Raw genomic sequence first — 16,576 nt, 5'->3', positions numbered from 1 at the left:
TGCACAGACTATTTGCCTTTAGTAAATCAACCCCACAGTGTTCAACTGTAGTACAACGGATGAGATTATATCTGCTCTGCACAGTACAGACAGGGTTAATTATGGTAAACACAGATTCCCGGCCCCCTCAAAACAAAGAGAACTAAGTAGAATTTTCCTTGTTGGAAGTTCCAGAACAAAATGTCTAAAATGAAAGGTAAGCTGCAATTTTTAATTGTTCTTTAAGTAATGCTATCCATACGAATGAAGACATGTAGCAAGTATAGAAGAGGTTTTATCCCAATTTGGTTGCAAAATTGGAAATACTCTTTAAAAAATGCATACTTTATCAGTGACATAAATAGGTTTTTAGAACATTAACCTATTTAGGATTAGACAGATACAATTAGATAAGATCATTCACATTTATCTTATCTTTTTCTCATGTTTATTTATACAACATTAAAAAAGGTTATTGGTTTTCTTTAACATGCACTGACAATTATACATTTATTAAGCAGATCACAGTCACATGAATATTTTAAAAACTGTAAAATGACCATACAGCCACTATAATGATCTCATAAATTAATTATTCTTGTTCCCAACTAATGACTGTTCTGTTTTTTAATGAAATAATTTCATAACACAATAAATTGCAAAAATGAATTATATAATTTACACATCCTAATAAAATTATATTGTTATAGCTTTTTGGTATCCTTGTGATGGCAGAAGTTCTGCTGTAAAACTCTCAGGTCTCTGGGGATTCTGAGAGCTGAGTGCTACCTTGGCAGCAATAAAGTTTCTCATTAATACTGTTCTATTGTTGGATGTACCTATATTCTATGTCATTCTTTTTTAGTTTGAGCCGGAATGAGGAACAATATTCTTTTCCGAGAGAGTAATTTTAATTAATGTAGGTCTCTCCATAAAAATGCACACAAAGCAAAACTGAATAAATTACAAGTCCACCTTTTTTTTTCATTTATTTGATGAGTATATGGCAATCCCGCATTCTGCTATTCGGGCTATAAAGTTAATTTGAAATTTTGTGCACTCTCCTGCAGTCATACATGACATGGGGAGACAGGCTAACATAATTAAAGATTGGCTAAGACAGGAGTTTCCATAATTAGGCTTGGCATTATCTTGCACAAATACCTAGGAGACCAATCTGACATTAAAGTAATACATAGGATAACCTTGCAATCAATTTTTTTTTTTCTTTACTGGTAGTCCTAAGTAAAGTAAATGAAAAGCAACACAGTTTACTGAAGCGTGTCTACTGCAATCAATATGTTTTTTGAAAGGCAAAGATATGTGTTGGGAGTATTGGGAGTATAAAGTTTTATCTGGAATATGATACTTGTATGTTTAATTCCTTAGTTAACCCTCAAAGAATTTGCTTATGTTTTGTGAGGTATAGTCAAATTAAATTATAAACCTATAAGCCAATTTTATCCTGCGTTGGCTTGTTTGTTTTCAGTGCTAATATTCAGCACCCAAAACTTTCACCGGTTTACGTTTTGGCTTATGATAATATCTATCGCGGTAATAAAATAGCATTTTCAAATTAAAATAATCAAATATTACATGGGAATGAACTTAACTCTTGTGTTATGTCTCCCTCAATGGTACCTATGACAGTAATGAAGACCGATGTAGAGGCAAGTTATCCAGTGTTGCAATCTGTGGTTGCCACCAACTGGTCACCTCATCATGATGTCATCACACTGTGCCGTCTTTTGGAGCCTGAGTGGACCCAGCCACTAGGAAGTGTCCACATCACCCAGACAAATACCAGGGCACTTGAAGAAGGGCCTATCCCCTGTGCAGTCTGGAAGAAAGAAGGCTTGGATTTTGAGTCCTACATGAATTACTTATATAGACAAAAGGTACATTTATTTTACCTTAATGCATTCCTTGTATTAAGATAACAAACCTTTCACTAGCTGTTCCTCCATCCCCCTCCCTAAATACTTACCTGATTCCCATATCAATCCAGTACTGTGCCCATCTGCAGGTCTTCTCTCTCCTCTCTATTCTCTCAGAGGCTTGGTTGAGAGCAGCGAGAGTCATTGGCTTCAGCTGCTGTCAGTCAAATCCTGTGGGGAGGGAGCAGAGGTTGGGCCAAGCCGCATTGTGTGTGTGTATGGACGGATCAGGAGGGAGCTCAAACGTGTGCCACCATAGGAAACCACTTCCTATGGTGGCACATAGGAAAAAAACATAGCTGAGAGCACTAATGTAGGCCCCAGAAGAAGGGATTTGAGACCACTTTGTGCAGTACCCTTGCACAGAACAGGTAAATATGACATCTTGTTTATTTTAGTAAAGTAAACAATGAGACTTTACAAACACTTTAAAACACTTTAAGATTTGGGTGAGTATTTGCGGCATTTCATTTTTTTAAAGTGCAACAGCAATTAGGTAAAGAGAATTATTTCTTTTTTGTGGGGGCGGGGTTCAGAGCCTTAATTGACCCCATAATGTGCCTGCACAACTACATTCATGGAATGATTTATCCCTTATGAACTAGGAGAAGCATCCCCAGTTAGAGGTCTTGTGATTATGCATGTCCCAACATTCTATAAATAATGGAATAACATAGTTACATAGTTAGTCAGGTTGAAAAAAGACACAAGTCCATCTAGTTCAACCAATAAAAAAAAAAAATCGTACAATCTCATATACACAATCCTATACCCACAGTTGATCCAGAGGAAGGTGAAAAACCCCAGCAAAGCATGATCCAATTTCCTATTGCAGAGGAAAAAACTCCTTCCTGATGCCCCAAGAGGCAATTGGATATTCTCTGGATCAACTTTACCTATAAATATTAGTATCCAGTTATATTATGTACATTTAGGAAAAAATCCAAGCCTTTTTTCAAGCAATCTACTGAGCGTTACATGACGTCACATGGCGTCAGAAGGGGGCAGGGACACCCATTTATGTCACCTGTTTATGTGCCTTTCACATAACATCACAGGACACTTTTTTTTTTTTAATAAAGGACTTGTCTCAAATTGTCTACTGTCATTTTTAATATTTTGACACTTTTTTGGTGAATGTGTAGGGGTACAACACATTCACATGGGGGGCCGAGATCTGGGGGTCACCTTGTTAAAGGGGGCTTTTAGATTTTGATAAGCCCCCCGTCTGCAGACCCCCACAACCACCACTGTTGAGGGCATGTGGCCTGGTACGGTTCAGGAAGGGGGGGGGCATGTTTTTTTTACATTTTGGCTTGGGGTTCTGCTTAAAATCCATACCAGACCAGAAAGGCCTGGTATGGATTTTGGGGGGACCCCTGTGCCATCTTTTTTAAATTTTGGTGCGGGGTTCCCCTTAATATCCACACCAGACCCAAAGAGCCTGGTAATGCACTGGGTGGGGACCCATAATTTTTTTTTCAATGATTTTTATCTATATTGCCGGCATCCAACAATTCATTACAGCCGTGAGCAGTTTTTAATGACATTTTAGAAATGTCATTTTGCTGTGGTACTGTTATAAACACGGGAAAGATGCGCAACTTTACAGACAGACTAAGGGGATCCCCCAGGCATGATATTTAAAGGAATATTTCATTTTTATTGTTTCACTTTAAGCATTATTAAAATCACTGCTCCTGAAAAAACTGCAGTTTTTAAAACTTTTTTTTTGCATTGATACATGTCCCCTGGGGAAGGACCCAGGTCCTCAAACACTTGTTATGACAATAACTTGCATATAAGCCTTTAATATGAGCACTTTTGATTTTACATGTTCGTGTCCCATAGACTTTAACGGTGTTCACGTGTTCGCATAAATTTTTTGCCTGTTCGCAAGTTCTGGTGCAAACCAAACCGGAGGTGGGGGGGGGGTGTTCGGCTCATCCCTATTCAGTTCCTCTAATCTTTCCTTATAGCTGAGCTCCTCCATGCCTCTTATCAGTTTGGTCGCCCTTCTCTCTGGAGTCTATACCTCTCTTAATACAAGAAAGGACTTTGCTCGCTTTGGAAACCGCAGCTTGGCATTGCATGCTATTATTAAGCTTATGATCTACCAAAACCCCCAGACCCTTCCCCACTATGAGCGCCTCGAGTTGTACTCCCCCTAGTATGTATAATGAATGCATATTCTTAGCCCCCAAATATATAACTTTACATAACAGAAAAATAAAGTATCTTACTGCACTGTTTTTACACAAACACTATAAAGATATTTGATGAGTTGTTTGCACTTGCTTTTGAGCTGGAAGGATGATGTTCAACAATCCCTTTAATTTTATAGGTAAATAAGAATTTTTATTTGTGTTTAAAACATCTTTAATGTTAGTTCAATTTGCATTACTGGTTTATAGGCCCATATACATGTACCTAATGTATGTTCAATAAGATAGCACATAGCATATTAATTGCTGTTAATCAATCTGTTATTTCACTGCTATCTCTATAAAATAAGCAGTGACAATTCGACATCTGCCAAGGTATTATTAATAGGTCATTAATAGAGAGTAGAGGGGCCCTGCCACAGGCTGACTTACCGGTTCATCAAACTGGAAATATGGTGCAAGTAATGGCTGCAAGCAGCTGACTCTGCCAAAAGCAGCCAGGCCTTTATAATAGAGGTGCAACCTCCCCTGTCCAGGGGCTCTACACAACAGTTGGATGCTCACTTCTAGCACGCAATACTTCTGATAAATAGCATGTATTAGCTTACCACATTGAAGTATTTTAACGTTTGTTCTTTGCTATAATGTCAAAAAATATGTTTATACTACTTAAAGAAAGATAATATTACTGTTTACCCAGAGGTTTATTTTCAAGGGAATTGATCTTTTACGTCTGAGCATTCAATCCAGTGCAAACAAATTCAAGAAATTCATATTTATGGATGAGTGAATGCATCAAACCTAACTCAAATTAGATTACATTTAGTTTTCTGGTACTGTGTATCACAATTACTATTGTTATTTTATCCTACTGATCTTTCCCAGCCTCTTATAGCTACTCCATGTCTACTCACTTCAGCGATGACACATGCATGCACAGTGCTTGTTATCTTTTTAGGCCTCATGGGACCACACAGCCTTAAAACCACCAGGAATACCTGGGAAAGGGTGACAACACAGAAACACAATTGGGTTCCAGTTGTCACCCCATACCAGGAAGTGCCTAAACAAGGACCTTCACAACAGAATCATCAGGTATTTGTTTAAAGAGCACGTAAACCCAAAATCTATTCTCAGAATGTTTGGCTTCATGCCTAACTTTATACAATTTTCTTAATCATATAATCTTTATAATATTATAAAGATTATAATATTATTACAAAATATATAAAATTGTACACTGTCAAGCCATTGACTTTCAATTGGCATTGGTGTTGTTAGCCTGCCATGGCCACACCCCTTCAGTTGTTTGTTGGACTGCCTATAAGTTCTGCAGGAGGCAAGATCAGACCACATAGGCTGCAAAACAGCCAACTGAAGCTGCCACCAATTCTCAGACAGCAAGCAATTGTGCTGCAAGTTTGAAAATTACTTGCTAAGCTATTGCTAGACTTGCCAGGCTTTACAAGTTTGTTGCACAATTGCAGCAGGTCTGCATTGCATAACTCCAGATCAAGTTTCTTTGCAAACGTTCTGCAAGTCCGCTGCAAGTTTTGGTTCAGTTATGTTGTGCAATAGTCATCCCACCACAGGGTCACTGTAGCTGAATTTTCATGCTGTAGAGCTCTTGCTGTAGATTCACCACTGCAACTTTGTGCAGCAACTTTGTGCTCTGCAAGTGTACAACTTGCCAGTGAAAATGAGCAGCAAGTTAACAGACTTATGCCCCGTACACACGGTCGGATTTTCCGATGGAAAATGTCCAATCGGAGCGTGTTGTCGGAAATTCCGACCGTGTGTGGGCTCCATTGGACATTTTCCATCGGATTTTCCGACACACAAAGTTTGAGAGCAGGCTATAAAATTTTCCGACAACAAAATCCGATCGCGTCAATTCCGACCGTGTGTGGCCTGTTCCGATGCACAAAGTGCCACGCATGCTCAGAAGAAATTCCGAGACGGAACAGCTCGGTCTGGTAAACTTAGCGTTCGCAATGGATACAGCACTTTCGTCACAGTGCAATGTAAAAAATGGTTTAATACAGCGTACTCTCTTCTTCTTTATAATGTGAGAAGAATTAAGTAGTTTTGCTGCTCATATTCACACAGACTTCTCACAAACTTATTTCTTTATTATTTATCGGGATTCCCTTAATATATTTTGATTTGTCACATCTAACAAAAATATGTGTGTGTTGTCTTTTTTTTTTTTTTAAGGCAGATTTATTTTTTATTTTAGGTTTGTATTTTTTCAAAGGCTGATCTTTGTTTTATTTTATTTTTAGTTTTACTCCAGAATATTTTTGTGTGTGTTTTGTGTGTCAAGTTACCACAACACCATTGATATCTTGTATTATTTAATCTCAAGGAGATTGTTTGGTGTTGGTGTCCCTTGTTAATTTCACATTGTATTTTTGAAATGTACCTGAATCCTCACAAACAAACTGTCCTTTTAGAAGGAAAACACACATAGGCAAGTATAATTGAAACCAAAAATCCTTTATTAAGGGATCAGAACCAAACAAAGAGGGAGGCAACGCTGGATAAACAGGAGAAATTACCGAAGCCTTGGACCCCCAGGGCAGACATCAATTCTTGAACATCAAAATTGGTGGCCTGAGGAGTCCATATGTAAGGGAGTGCAGTCTGGTCCAGAAGTCCCAGAGATCCGGAAAGCAGCAGATGACATCTGTGTCCCCAGGTTGTGGTACCACAAGAGGCTGCATCTTTTGGCCGACCAGACTGAACCCAGGGCCATCACTTTCTGGTCTTCCTTCCACGCTTCCTTCCTGGCTGTGGCTCTGCTGTTGGAGATTTGGCAGGAGGAGGAGTAGGACCTGGAGGATGAGGACTAGTAGGACCTGGAAGAGAAGGAGGAGGAGGAGGAGGACCTGGAGGAGGAGGACCATGTGTGAGGTCACAAAGGTGGGTATCAGATGTTATTTGGCCCCTCAAACCCTTATTGAGAGCCTCCAAAATTAATGACTCACACATGAGTTGTTGGCCCTCCTCCAGCCGCTGCATTTTACAGGCAATTATGCCAGCAAAGTCCTCCTCCACAGTGTGTGGTGCTCCCAGGGCCCTTGTAGCCTTCCAAAAGAGGCCTATGGCAGCCTCCTCTAGGGTACTCCTCCTCCTGCCACTTTCTCTTTGCGGGTGTAGGGGAGGGACCTGCATATCAGGCAGCCTGCTCGGCCCGGCCACCTCCTGGCTGAGACTTCCCTGTGTATGAAAAAGGGACATGGTTGTAATGTTTTGCATCATCAATCACAATCATAAATTAGTACTCCAAACTAACATCTAGTTAACATCATTGATTGGACAACCTGAAATATTTAGAGGAATGCTATACCTGGCTCAAGCTGGGCTCCTCCACATGTTGCTGCCTGGAAGGCCCAGGTTGGGCATCAGAAGCCTCAGCTGGGGGGGGAAGGAAGCGTGGAAGGAAGACTGGAGAGTGATGACCTGGGTTCAGTCTGGCCTGCCAGAAAATGCAGCCTGTCATAGTACCACAGCCTGGGGACATAGATGTCATGTGCTGCTCCGGATCTCTGCGAATCCTGGACTTTCTGGCGCTCCCCTACATATGTGCTCCTCAGGCCACCAATTAGGATCTTCAAATATGTGATGTCTGCCGTGGGGATCACCTGCTTCACAATTTCCAACAATTGATCCAGCGCTGCCTTCCTCTTTGTTTGGTTCCTATAATGTGGGCGGTTGATCTCCCACAGACAAGGCAGCTCCCTGAACATGTCAATGAATATTGCCATGAAGTCTGTATCATTCAAGATATCCATTTTAACTGGAAGACACAACACAAGACAAACCCTAATGTCAGCCAAAACTCTCCTAATCTTGTTACAATATAGGCCTCAATCTAGAAGCAGTATAGGCCCAAGTTTGTCTCTTACCTTCATTATTACGATCGGCGCCTCCAATGCTCCTTCCTCCGCTCACAGATCGTACGTAATACGCACGTGTGTTACGCTTTATACACACTGCGCATGCGTGTAACTCCGCCCGCCCCTGATGTTCTTTCTAGTCTATTCCCCGCCCCTTTTCATTCGGCGCAGTGGGTGAAGAGCACATGGTGGAGTCAGAGTAGGTGCGTGCTAATTATAGCAACGAGGAGGAGGAAAGCCCGGATCCAGAAACGTCCCGATCCAGAAGGAAATGATTTAAGGCCACAAAATATGTCCTTTGGTGAGATGTTGGAGATGGTGGACATCCTGAAGAAGGCCGACTATGACGGGAAGTATGGACCTTACCCCAACCCCAATATCAGAAAGGCCAAGATCATGGCGAAAGTGGTCAAAAGTCTGCATTTCGGGGTACGACAATCAAAAGATCAGCTCAGGAAGCGGTGGTCGGACCTGAAATTAAGAGAGCCCGAGCAGTACAGAAAGATCCGGAGAGTGCTGCAAAAAAGTAAGTAGTTGTGCTGTGTTCCTATTCTTTTTGTCTTTATTACGTTCGTGCTGCTCCATATGCTTTTCTTAAGTGTTGTACAGTTTAAAGTGGCAACTTTAATGTTCATGGGCCCATTATTCGTTCGTATCAAACATTTTTCTTTCGGGCATATAAAACACCATTGTTTAGGCCATATGCATTTGCCAACATTTTTTAGGGCCTACTTGTATGAAAAATATTTGGTTGTGTAGATGGGTTTGTTACTATAATGAAATGCAAACTAGATTCTGTGTAAGGAGAGGACACTCAGCAGCTGTTTAGACATCTGGACACTGGAGCACTAGTGGGGGACACAAGAACACCATTTTTATTAGGGGGCCCACACAGGTGCTCCAGTGTATACTATAGGGGGTCTCCATCTGTGAAGCTTGTACAAGACAGGTAAAGTATTGAAGCTTGACAAAGGACAATAAAAATGCTACATCTTGGAACTCTGCCCAAATAGACAATTGTACTCCACTTCCAAGCAATGTTTCATCTTTAGATTTCGGCCATCAAATATCTGTGTGCTAATTATACCATTTTTGTTTTACATAGGGGAGAAAAGACTCGGAGGACACCCCTCATCCGAGGAGACCACAGACCCCCCACCTCGGGAAGAAGGGGAAATACCTCCAACCCAAGCTGAGCAGGAGGAGGAAGAAGATGTGGTGGAAACTGACACCACAACAGGTGAGTGTCTGCGACCACAGGCTTAGGTAAGAGATGGATGCCGGCAGATTTTTGATACCTGTTTTTGTTTGGTTTCTCTCTTTTTAGGTGATCGTGATGTTGTGGATTGAGATACTTTCACATCAGAAAGTGCCCAGATCCTGATCGGGGAGATCATGGGGTGTAATTTAGAATCGGAAAACCTCAAGAAAAAAATCAATGATGTTATTCAAAAAAATAATAACATCATTGATGTTTTGGGGCGAATTTAAAACCCCGCAAAATCACTTTGTTTTTTGTGTGCTACAATCTTAAAAATGTTTTAGCGATGTTTAGAAAAGCCAAATTTGGAGGATGCACACAGTGTGCCAACATGTGCTATCTGACATCACGGGAGATCAATGGACACGTTTTGGGGGTGCAACCCCTTCCTAAATAATAAAGTAGCTGAGAGGAAGGGGTTTCTCCCCCAAAACACGTCCCTTGATTCCCCGTGATGGCAGCTAGCACATGTTGACATTCGTAAATTGGTGTGCATCTTCCAAATTTGGCTTTTCAAGGGGTGACTTCACCCCATCTGAACGCAATATCAAACACAGTTCCTAAATACTCATGTCTGATATTGCCTTCAATAAGTTCAAGATTTTTGTCTTTCTTGTTGGTTTTACACAGGCCTGTTTTATCTTAAATGGACATTTCTATTTTTGATAATGCCACCCCAAAAATTGTTATACAACAAACATGTTGGTTTGTTTTAAAAACCTTTTCTAAATGCACATGTGATTGTGCAGGTATTAAAAAGATTGTTATCAAGAATGTGTGGATTATTGTCTCAACGCTACAACACATTTGTGGTGATGTAATTGCTATTTTCTGTGAAAATGGGGGTTATTTCCTAAGGGCAAATCCTCTTTGCACTACAAGTGCAGTTTCAGTACAGTTTCAAGTGCACTTGTAGTGCAAAGTGTCTACGCCTTTAGTAAATAACACCCAACAGTGCTTTGTATAAGGTTACACAATCACGCCATTTTCAGGACTCCCCACATTGCTATCAGGGTCAGCTAAAACAAACACAAGCAGTAAATGTCACCAAAAATTAGCTTTTTTTTATTTGATAAAGGCTTCACAAATTGTCTGGCATATTGATGGCTCCCCTACCCGCAAAGAACTCAAGGTATCTTAACCGGACATCAGGGGCACTCAGGGAGGGCAAGCCAGGACGGCCACTTTCAAGCGCCGTCAGGGTTGTTTTATGTAGAATTCCGGCCTCAGGCCCAACTGAGACAGCATAGTTGGCAGAATGTTGGCGTAAAAAGTTATGTAGAACACAGCACGCCAGGATTATATGATTAAGTTTATACTCTGCCATATGGATGGGTGTCAGAAATAGGCGGAACCGGCTGGCCATGATTCCAAATGTGTTCTCCACCACTCTTCTGGCTCTGGCCAGCCGGTAATTAAAAACCCTCTGTTTTGGGGAGAGGGTCCTCATCGGGAATGGCCGCATAAGATGGTCCCCCAGCGCAAATGCTTCATCCGCAATGAAGACAAATGGGAGTCCTTCCACATTGTCTCTGGAGGTGGCAAGTCCAAGCTGCCATTCTGGAGACACTTGTAAAACTCTGTCTGGGCAATGACTCCACCATCGGACATCCGGCCATTCTTCCCCACGTCCACATACAGGAAGTCGTAATTAGCCGACACCACCGCCAACATCACAATACTATTGAACCCCTTGTAATTATAATAGTACGACCCCGAGTTGGGTGGTGGGACGATGTGGACGTGTTTCCCATCAATTGCCCCTCCGCAGTTAGGAAAGTCCCACCGCTGGGCAAAGTGGGAGGCCACAGTCTGCCATTCCTGTGGCGTGGAAGGAAACTGTTGAGGAAAACAAAAAAAATTAGTATTTTTGCACATAAACATGGCAAGCAGATTAGACACAAACATTCTTGGCCAACCTCCAGATAACATTTATTAAGGGGAATTTTACAACACCAAAGTATAAGGTACACCTATCATATTCCCCCTCCCCCCTCTCATGGGCCATTTCTAACATTATAGGGGGGGGGGGGAATCTTGGACAGGTAACCCTCTCCACTTCATTGAGAGATGAATGCCTAAATAATGTGTATTACTTGGAACAGCCCCTCCTTATTTACACTATTGGCAGCCCACTGGACAGGTAAGAAGTGTCCTAATACAAAGATATAAATACACACTGTACACATTTGAGCACATTTGGACATTCTGCTATTACCTATCAAGATAATAATAGGATACAAAAACTTTAAACAGTACCATTTGAAAGTATACAGGCAGGCCCTTGCACTACATGCTTTGGGTAATTCATCCATACATCTGACCACAAAAGAGATGGGTATAGTGTGTATGGGTTTGGCAAAGTCAGCAGATAGATGATTGAGGATAGATAGAGAATTGGGATCAGCTGACTTAGCAGTTGGGGGGAGGGAGGGTTAATAAAAATGATTTGGGGACACCCCAACAAAAAAAGCCTTGGGCACTCTGCCTGAATTTAAAGCACAAATCACATTTCAAAACATTTTAGGGGGTGTTTGGGGTAGAGCACTACTATGGAGCTGACAAAATACATTGTTAAGTGACTACATGAGGTGAATATAGGGCAGGAGAGTATGCTGGGGAGGTTAGTGAAGGCAAATATGTATGAAGGACAAAAAAAATAATTACATAAAAATCCAGCATGCATGAGGACAAAGGGGACATTCACAGCATATTACAATCATGGTAATTAGGGAATGAGGAAAGAAATACAATATATTAGCAAACATTAAATACAATAAAATGTGATATTAAAGGATAAAAATCTTACCTTCATATACTCCTTCTGCAGGACCTGAATGATGGCAGAACAGGTCTTCGGGATAATGATACCCAGAGCCTGGGGGGAGATGCCTGTCGAGAACTTCAAGTCCTTCAGGCTTCTCCCTCTCGCCAAGTACCGCAGGGTAGCGACGAGCCTCTGCTCCGCAGTGATGGCTTGCCTCATGCAGGTATCCTGCCTGCTGATATAGGGGGTCAGCAAAGCCAGCAGACGGTGAAATACGGGGTCGGTCATCCTGAGAAAGTTCCTGAAATCATCAGGATTATTCTCACGGATCTCACGGAGCAAAGGCATATGAGAGAACTGGTCACGCTGAAGCAACCAATTCTTGGTCCATGAACTCCTCCCCACCCTGTTCATGGACTGGACTTGTGTCAAGGTCAGGACCCCAACACCAAGCCCCCGCACAGCACGAACTCTATGAGGAGTACGTATACGAAACATGGCTAGAAAACGGTAGGCTGCTCAGAACGAAGAAACAGAACGCACGGAAGAACAGCAAGGCCTCTGAAGAGCGACCTGAAAAACAGTAACGAACGAACAAGAACACAATGACTAAGTCACCCAGAACTTGCTTGCACGCACTGAAGAGCAGATACAAACCCACAAGCACAAACTGAACCGCAGAAAACGATCTGAAAGACACGAGTCTGAAAAAGTGCAAATCGTCTCTCACCAAACTTTTACTAACACGAGATTAGCAAAAGGAGCCCAAAGGGTGCCGCGCTTGGTTCTGAACTGGCCTTTTCTAGTCTCGTCGTACGTGGTTGACGTCATCGCGTTGTTGGCGATCGGAAATTCCGACAACTTTGTGTGACCGTGTGTACGTAAAACAAGTTTGAGCCAACATCCGTCGGAAAAAATCCTAGGATCTTGTTGTCGGAATGTCCGATCAATGTCCGACCGTGTGTACGGGGCATTACAATTCAACACTGCCACAAGGTTGCGGCAAGTTAGCCTTGCTATCTGGGTTGCAATGCAGTGACTTAGCAAGAGCTGTTTCTGGCAGGATCTCCAAGTAAGAAACCTTGAAACAGATATGTAAGACAATTTAAAAATACACTATATTACCAAAAGTATTGGGACACCTGCCTTTACACGCACATGAACCTTAATGGCATCCCAGTCTTAGTCCGTAGAGTTCAATATTGAGTTGGCCCACCCCTTGCAGCTATAACATCTTCATCTCTTCTAGGATGGTTGTCCACAAGGTTTAGGAGTGTGTCTATGGGAATGTTTGACCATTCTTCCAGAAGCGCATTTGTGAGGTCAGGCACTAATATTTACGAGAAGGTCTGTTGCGCAGTCTCCGCTCTAATTCATCCCAAAGGTGTTCTATCGGGTATAGGGATGTGCAGGCCAGTCAAGTTGCCAGTCAAGTTCCTCCACCCCAAACTTGCTCATCCGTGTCTTTATAGACCTTGCTTTGTGTACTGGTCCAAATCATTCGGTGGAGGGGGGATTGTGGTGTGGGGTTGTTTTTAAGGGGTTGAGCTTGACCCCTTAGTTCCAGTGAAGGGAACTCTTAAGACATCAGCCTATCAAGACATTTTGGACAATTTCATGCTCCCAACTTTGTGGGAATAGTTTGGGGATGGCCCCTACCTGTTCCAACATGACTGCTCACCCGTGCACAAAGCAAGGTTCGTAAAGACATGGATGAGTGAGTTTGAGGTGGAGGAATTTGACTGGTCTGTACAGAGTCCTGACCTCAACCTGATAGAACACCTTCGGGATGAATTAGAGTGGAGACTGCAAGCCAGGCCTTCTCTATCACATCAGTGCCTGGCCTCACAAATGCGCTTCTGGAAGAATGATCAAACATTCCCATAGACACACTCTTAAACCTTGTGGACAGACTTCCCAGAAGAGTTGAAGCTGTTGCAGATGCAAAGTGTGGGCCAACTTAATATTGAACCCTACGCACTAATGCCCCGTACACACGGTCGGATTTTCCGACGGAAAATGTGTGATAGGACCTTGTTGTCGGAAATTCCGACCGTGTGTAGGCTCCATCACACATTTTCCATCGGATTTTCCGACACACAAAGTTTGAGAGCAGGCTATAAAATTTTCCGACAACAAAATCCGTTGTCGGAATTTCCGATCGTGTGTACACAAATCCGACGCACAAAGTGCCACGCATGCTCAGAATAAATAAAGAGATGAAAGCTATTGGCTACTGCCCCATTTAGAGTCCCGACATATGTGTTTTACGTCATCGCGTTCAGAACGATCGGATTTTCCGACAACTTTGTGTGACCGTGTGTATGCAAGACAAGTTTGAGCCAACATCCGTCGGAAAAAATCCTAGGATTTTGTTGTCGGAATGTCCGATCAATGTCCGACCGTGTGTACGGGGCATAAGACTGGGATGCAACTAAAGTTCATGTGTGTGTAAAGGCAGGTGTCCCAATACTTTTGGTAATATAGTGTAGATTTAAGAGTTCCATACAATGAAAGATGCAAATTTAAAATCCACTTTAAAATATTAAAATTAAAACATATTTGATACATATACTTTAATCTCAGCCAGTACGTTAGGTTGTTAATTTTCTAAAATGTATATAAGTAGACTAGTTAAAATTGTTAATTGGATATAGGTATTGACTTCCACGGCTGCTCATTTATCACTAAAACAATATCCTGCTTTGTGTTAACCCAGTGATCCTCTCTTATTTACTTTTTAATAAATAACTACATAATCTATGAACCATGTGCAATAAATGGTAATGCTACCTGTCAATGAGTGCATTCTGCTTTGCTGTGTCTTTGAGTCCTCCTCTCCTGAGGCTTGTTCAGGCTTTGGTAATTGGACGTTTCAGCGGCATCATATATTGCTGAAAGTACCATTATGCTATTGTCTTTCTGCCTGTGTCCAGTGAAAATGATTAATGTCTAGATGGGGAAAGCTATTCTCTGTCTGGTGATGATCTTGCATTGATGAACTGTCTTCAGCAGATATATATAGAGTGGAGGAACTATTCTCCAAAGACCTGGTGACTTTAAAAATTGTCTACTTTACGGCATTTTTGTCTAGCTGCAAAAATACATAGTGGAACTTTGCTGACAAGTCATTTCAGAAAAATGCTTGGTATCAAAATAGCCCAAACAGCTACCTTTGTCCTGGATGTTACGCTAAAGGCACACTTCAGTCAAGCATGACAATTGTGTATTTAAACTGACTCAAGGGACAGAGACTACCTGCTGAGTGGCTCTAATTTCCATCCTAGCATTCATCTTGTGCAGCTGACTGTCCTTTTAGCTGAATCCCAATACTTGCCACAGTATTCTCATCTTCTGAGGCCTTGAAATTGAAACTGCAGAACTGTGTTCCCAGCACTACCCTATCTTTAAATTTGATGTAGAGAGTGGAGACTACCAAAAATTACCTAGGTGTCCAGCTCCAGTCACAGCTGCAACCTCTGCAAGCCCTGATCTTATGTCTTTGTTTTAACGACTTAAGGACCGAGCCCCTTTCTGAGATTTTTTTAGTTAAAAACACTTTTTTTGCTAGAAAATTACTTAGATCCCCCAAACATTATATATATATTTTTTCTAATATCCTAGAGAATAAAATGGCGGTCGTTGCAATACTTTCTGTCACACAGTATTTGCGCAACGGTCGTACAAGCACACTTTTTTTGGAAAAAATACACTTTTTTTGAATTAAAAAATAAAACAGCAGTAAAGTTAGCCCAATTTTTTTTTATATTTTGAAAGATAATATTACACCGAGTAAATTGATACCCAACATGCCCGCTCGTGAAATGGCGACAAACTTTTACCCTTAAAAATCTCCATAGGTGATGTTTAAAAAATTCTACAGGTTGTATATTTTGAGTTACAGAGGAGGTCTAGGGCTAGAATTATTGCTCTCGCTCTACCGATTGCGGCAATACCGCACATGTGTGGTTTGAACACCTATTACATATGCGGGCGCTACTCACGTATGAGTTCACTTCTGCACTCGAGCTCCGCGGGACGGGGTACGTTTAAAATTTTTTTTTTCTTATTTATTCTACCTTTTGTTTTTTATTTTTACACTGTTCTTTAAAAAAATAATGTGTCACTTTTATTCCTATTACAAGGTGTCATGGATCTGCCACCTAAGGGTTAATTTAGTCCAGGCTGATTTCAGTGATTGGCAACAGGCTGCCTTATTTAAACACCTCAGCAGCACTGTGTCCTTGCTGTCTGATCTGCAGCTCTGTGTATGTGTTTCCTGAAGATCTGATATCTGCTCCTGTTTGACCCGGCTTGTTTTGAGACTGTTCCTGTTATCCGTCTGCAGCTGACCCTTGGCTTGTTTGACAATTCCTTCTGCCTGCTCCTCTTGTACCTTTGTTGCCAGCCTGATTATGGACCCGGCCTGCCTGATGTTCCAAGACTCTCCTCCAGTCTGCTATACTTACCTATTGCAGCCATCCAGCTTCAGTCCCAGTCTGCTCACCTGTCTGCTGATCCATCCAGTCTGCTTACCTGTCTGATATTCCATCCAGTCTGCTGAT

Source organism: Aquarana catesbeiana, linkage group LG05 (assembly GCF_042186555.1).
Source record: "Aquarana catesbeiana isolate 2022-GZ linkage group LG05, ASM4218655v1, whole genome shotgun sequence".
NCBI classification, from domain to species: Eukaryota; Metazoa; Chordata; class Amphibia; order Anura; family Ranidae; genus Aquarana; species Aquarana catesbeiana.
The sequence above is the reverse complement of the archived record's forward strand: the minus strand, read 5'-3'. Positions refer to the sequence as shown.